The sequence below is a fragment of the Petaurus breviceps genome, unplaced genomic scaffold (genome assembly GCF_028583685.1).
Source record: "Petaurus breviceps papuanus isolate PSGF00001 unplaced genomic scaffold, PetGlider_PUasm1.0 582, whole genome shotgun sequence".
NCBI lineage: Eukaryota > Metazoa > Chordata > Mammalia > Diprotodontia > Petauridae > Petaurus > Petaurus breviceps.
This window is the reverse complement of record NW_027186390.1, coordinates 14,677,523-14,683,340: the sequence shown is the minus strand read 5'-3', so window position 1 is coordinate 14,683,340 and position 5,818 is coordinate 14,677,523. Positions and strand designations below refer to the sequence as shown.

The following is a 5,818-nucleotide window of genomic DNA, read 5'->3' as shown; positions in this document are numbered from 1 at the left end:
TGGTATTTTGAACCTGGGAAGTTGCCTTTGCTTGGTATTACATTACACTGCTATGGGTTGATTCCAGTGATGCTGGGCAGGAAATGCCTTAATTAAGGAAATGGCACTGGGAGTTTGGGTGGAAAATCTCTCTTTCCTACCTTTCCTGGTATATACTCTTTGGCTTTCACCTTAATCTCAAAACAATCAAATGCACAGTCTTGTGCTCAAGACAAAAGGAAGAAGTTCTGTTAGAAGAATCTCTTTTTTAGCAGGTTAGCTACTTTGTGCACTACTCAGGAACTGATCCCAAACCTCTTTAGGGTTTTCTGCCTCTTTTTTGAGTTTCATGAATAAGCCTTTGGGTAGAATCAGAATCTTGGTATACTGTTCCACCAGCTTGGTGAAGTAGTTGAAGAGATTGTGTTGGGGGTGCAGGAAGTCCAACTGGTTGCTCCTCTGCTCTTTCTGCATGAGCTAGATCAGGAATTGGCACCTTTGTGGCCCACAAACTGAGTGGTCATTTTCACCATATCCAGGTTGAAGACCGAGGAGGGGGCTACGTGCAATGAACTCTGGACTGGGCTCCTTTGGTACAGTGGTCTCTGGGATCACCTGGGCTTGGCCCTTCTGGGGAAGCTGTTTCTGGGAGCCTGTTGTTGCTGGATGATGGGGATGGCAGCCTAGGGCTTCTGCACCTTCCCTTTCTTGAAGTTGCTGACTTTGTGTCAGAAGTAGGAATCATACTTGTTAGGGTTAAGGAAATTGAATATAGAATTGTTTATTTCATTTGGAAAGGAATAAGCTTCAAATTCACTACCATTTCAGACTACAAAACTAGTGATCTTCTCCACAATATGCCTAACCTCAGGAGGTGAGTAGATGACTCCTACAATAGGCTTGGATGGAATAGAGTCCTCCTTGGAAACTTCTTCTTCTGGGGCCTGTTGAGTCTCCATCAATCTTTTGGATCTGACTGAGGTTTTTGGTCAGCATCATCTAGGTCCTTGGCTAAGGGTCTCTAAACAGCATATAGAGATGGTCAAATTTCCCAACTACAAAGGGCTAAGGTTCAAACAATGCCATAAGGTTTTCTCACAAGACAGAAGCTGGACTAGACCCATCATTGAATAGAAACTGTTAGCTCCAGAACTGAGTCCACAAGATGGAGTCAGTGTGGTTTGCTCAATTTCCACTACCACTTGCTGTCCTAAACCCTTCAATTCACTCAATTTTCCCCCTTTCAATTTAGGCATGAGTGGACAAACCACTTTAATCAGCACATTTTTACAGTCATTCTTCCTTGGTACCTGCCTCCTCTCTTTTTGTCACCAAGGGATGCTAAATTTCTGGATAGTTGTTGAAGAAACAAAAAAGCTTTTTCCCCATAAATATAAATGTAACTGTAGCATGAACAGCATCATATTTTATAAAAATAATTACAAGTCAGCCTCAAATGTTTCTTTCTAGTCATTTACCAGGAACTTGCACATAGGATAGGAAAAAATCCAGTAGAAATCCCCCCATGATTGTTGTCTGTGTGCTTAAACTGTGAGGAAATAAGCCGTGGTACTTGAGTTTGGTATTACAAAAAGTCAAAATATCATACAACAATCAAGAGTCTACTTGTCATATTTAATGTAAGAATCAAACAGAGATTTTTGAATAAGCAAAGAAATCAATTAGGTAGAAAAGAGCTGCTCCCCAAACTTGATTCTTTCTCTCCCCTTCATTCCTGGCAGCAGTTCCCCAGAGTGCCACTCTCTTAAGTTTCTTATTGTGCTATAGCTCCACAGAGAATAGTTGTCACAGTGCATTGTACTCCACACATTTTGATGGGTCTGTTGAGAAGTGCTTCTGGCAAATGATCATCAATCTTTTCAAACCCTGAATATATTTTCGTTGTGTCTCATCATTCAGAACATGTGCAACATGCTTGGAAAAAATCTTTTCACGACCAGTTCTGGCATGGATCCCGACCGTAATGACTCCAAGAGGCCAAAGTGCATTTCCAATGGTCATCTGAAGATAAGCATCAGTGGCCTTCACATATTCTCTCTGCAACGTGAATTTAATAATCTCTGTCATTGATTCCTTAGTATCAGCAGGAAGAGTCCTGTTTTGCAGCTTTCTGAAAAGTGGCCTCAGATACGATTCTGTCTGTTTCTGAATGGCACTGTGCAGTTTGCCCTGCACACTGCATTTTACATGATCTTCTCTGGCATGGAGCTCTTTAGTCCAAACTCCAAGGAGAAACTTAAGGAATTTGGTTATGGTATCCATGTCTTTATGATCATCCCCCCTTCCTAAGGACTCTCTCCGGGCTTTGAATTCTTCGATAGTGGTGTTTTCTTCATGGGCTTTCAGATCATTCTGTGTGTCTTCTTTTCCTGGTTCTTGAGCACCAACAATTTCCTTAAAATGCTGTTCCTCAGTCTTATACAAAGCTGCCTTCAAGTCATTCAAGCATGAGAATCTCTGTCTTTCTTAAACGTTGAAATGCATCATAATCAGTTTCTCCAAACAATCAGGTTCTCCGTTCTCTCAAAGGCCAGATGATCTCTTGCCTTGAAAGAGTCATGGGCAACTTTTCCTCTGTGGGTTCTAGTTCTATTGCTGGATGCTATGAAATTACTGGCTCCTCATCCTTCTCTTTTGGCTGTACCTTGTAGCCACATCTTTCAAAGTATGCCTCCTGTTCTTTTTTTTTTTTTTTTGACAAGTTCACTACGTTTGAAATACCGGTTTACTTCCCCCCCAGCAGCTTCTGGTCCTCCACCAGCTGCCGTTTGCGAGAGAGATCTCGATTTGAGGCTCTCCATCTCCCAGCCACATGCTGGGCTCTGCAGCATCAGAGGGTCCCTCCCTGCGAGCCCACGGAGGGATCTCCAACCACCTCATTCAACGCTGAGCCGAGAAGCACCCTGCCTGCCATCTTCTTGGCAGCACTGATCCCCATAGGTTTGAGGTCCTACTCTGCCTGGAGTTTGTTGGTCTGGATGGTGAGAGATGAGCCATCTCCAGAACCGGCCTTGGAGCCAGCGGCAGCTTCACTAGCTTCACTTTCGGCTCCGCAGGCTCGGCCTGGTCCTGCTCGAGTCCGTGGTCGCTCCTGTTGCTGGTCTCGACCACCCCGGGAGCGGCTGCTTCCCGTATCGGCCCTGCGCTCTCGGCTGCGCTTGCACGGATCTCGGAGCCCGCCCTCACCGCTCCCTCAGCTGATGCCCCTGCGGTGCTTGTGCTTCTTAAGCTCCAGGTGACAGGGAAGCTCCGCAGGTCCCGGGCCTGAACTCCCCGCTGCCCCTGCTTCAGCACTCGCCACCGGCTCCTTTTCTCCGACGTGCTTCTTTGGAAAGCCCTTGGCGGCTCCGCTGCCACCTAACGCCATCTGCAATCGCCGCAGGGACCAGAAGAATTGTAGCTCCTTGGGGCTTACGGGGCCGCACCAGAGCAGTCGGTTTTATTGTGCTCTAGTCCTCTGGCGCAATGCCTGATGGGAAGTCAGGGCTGAGGCTTCGGGTGTCAACTCCTCAATGCTTTTGCCAGGGGCTTTAGGAGTTAACTCCTCACTGTGCTTTTGCCAGGGGTCCTCTTCTCCAGTGCAGGCGGGTCTTTATCATTCTTCTTAGTAGGAACTTTTGAAAGTCAATTATATGGGTCGTTGCATCACATTTTTGCTCGAATTGTCCTGTCTTCCTTTTTACAATATAATTTCCTCAAATCATCCAGAAAAAATGACATGCTTTAAGGACCTAATCCTAAACAAGAATTTCTAAATAATAATGACTATGAACTCAGAACAGTAAAATCGAAAACCCTAAGATCATTCTTGTATCCCATGGGAGTAACTCAGCTATTGAGATTTGTGACAATATTCATCAAACATAAACTTTTACAATTTACCTGCCATTTTAGAAATTTGCTATGAAAGGGGAAAGGTGATAATGGTGATAATAATGTCAAGACTGTTCCTTCAAGGGACCAGAATGACCTGACATAAGCATGAAGTTTTTTTTAGCTTGCTTTGATTCCAGGAAAGAGTCACTGGGGAATGGATAGCTTCTCTAAAAGTAAAGGCTAAGTTCCACATTTTTCACAGGGTACCACAGTCAGGTTCAGAATTAATTGCTGTAGGGAATTTTCCTGTTGAGAAGGAAATAGCACAATAGGAAAACTGAGTCAAGTAGGGAATCCTACCTTCACCTATGCAAGATTGTCCCCTCAGGGGCGGCCAGGTAGCACAGCGAGTAAGAGCACAAGCTCCAGTGTTGAGAAGACCTGGAGATTGAATCCCGGGCTCAGACACTTAGCAACCACCCAGAAACACCTGGCCGTGTAACCTTGAGCAAGTTACTTAACCCCAATTGCTTAGGGGCAAGTTACTTAACCCTGATTGCTTAAAAAAAAAAAAAAAGATTGTCCCCTCAGCCTTCTGTAAGACAGATAAACACTAGCACACAGGATAGCTGCTAGCACAGGTTCACTCTTGATCTAGTCAGACAGGAAGACAGCTTCAGAGGGGTTAATTAATAATCTTACTTTATTCTAGCCTAGTCTTCCCACAAGAGGGTTGCTGATAATGGGAACACCTGCTCCTATAGCATTCCTTAATCACCCTTCTCAAAGGGGCCAGTGAGAAGTGAAGGATAACCACATCTCCATCTCCATGGGGTCAATCAAGACAGGCACAACTTGTGCATTCCCCTAAATCTCCTCAAGCTTCAACAGGGGCTAGTGGAGGCAAACACAGATTCCCCTCAAGCCTTGATGGGGGTCGATCAAGGCACACACAGGAAGCATTCTAGCTTGTGCATTCCACCCTAAGAGTTCCCCACTCACTGACCAGTGCCCACCTGCTTTACAGGGCAACAGAAAAAGAAGGCATATTGCCAACAATAGCCTCACAAGTTTATATTATCTCACTGTTTATATCTCACTGTACAGTTGCAGTGGATATTTACAATTTAAGCACAAATGCTTATATTATTTACCATTATATAATGCTGTGCAAGTGTGGAGGAGATGTTTACAGGGCATGAGCCTAGGAAATAAAGATTGTTATGGACATGGATCCTGGGAGACTAAACTCTAAGGAAGACTAACAAAAATCTACTTTACACACTAAAATCCACCTTACTTATACCTTCCCAGGCTTCCACATGCAGGGAAGCAGTTCTCAGACAGAACTCCCTTTGAATATTATTGAGCTTTTCCCTGACTTATTGGTTCAATGATACTTTAAATAATCATACCCAAAATAAAATCTCAGAGTGATATCAAATTGCAGTCCCAAGAGATTTTATCACAAATAACTAATCACAGCTTTATATTTATTATTTTTCCCATGTTGCAATAACACAATAAATGCACACAAGTCGCATCCATCATTTTTAGTTTAAATCTATCCAGGTACAGACACACAGTACATACATAAAGATGTATAGGGCGGCCAGGTGGCTCAGCGAGTAAGAGCACCGGCTCCAGTGTTGGGACGACCTGGAGATCGAATCCCGGGTTCAGACACTCAGCACCACACCCAGAAATAACTGGCCGTGTAACCTTGAGCAAGTTACTTAACCCTGATTGCTTAATAAATAAATAAAAAAAGATGTATAGACATATACACATTCAGACATACTTGGCCCTACAACTTCATCCTTTTCTACCAAAAAACAAATTGCAGGGTAGACTTGCTGAGTAGCCCATGAGCCAGATTTGAAAGATTATAAAGAATAAGAAAAGTGCTAGAGGATAATAATAATAGCTAACATTTATATAGCATATAATACTGACTATGTGCCAAGCACTGTGCAAGTATAATCTCATTGTATCCTCACAA

At 43.8% G+C, this 5,818-nt stretch overlaps 1 pseudogene; it reads right to left on the bottom strand.

Annotated features, from left to right (window-relative positions):
• Nucleotides 1-1,574: 1,574 nt before the first annotated feature.
• LOC138173459 (pre-mRNA-splicing factor 18 pseudogene) lies at nt 1,575-3,462 on the bottom strand (annotated as a pseudogene).
• Nucleotides 3,463-5,818: the final 2,356 nt, after the last annotated feature.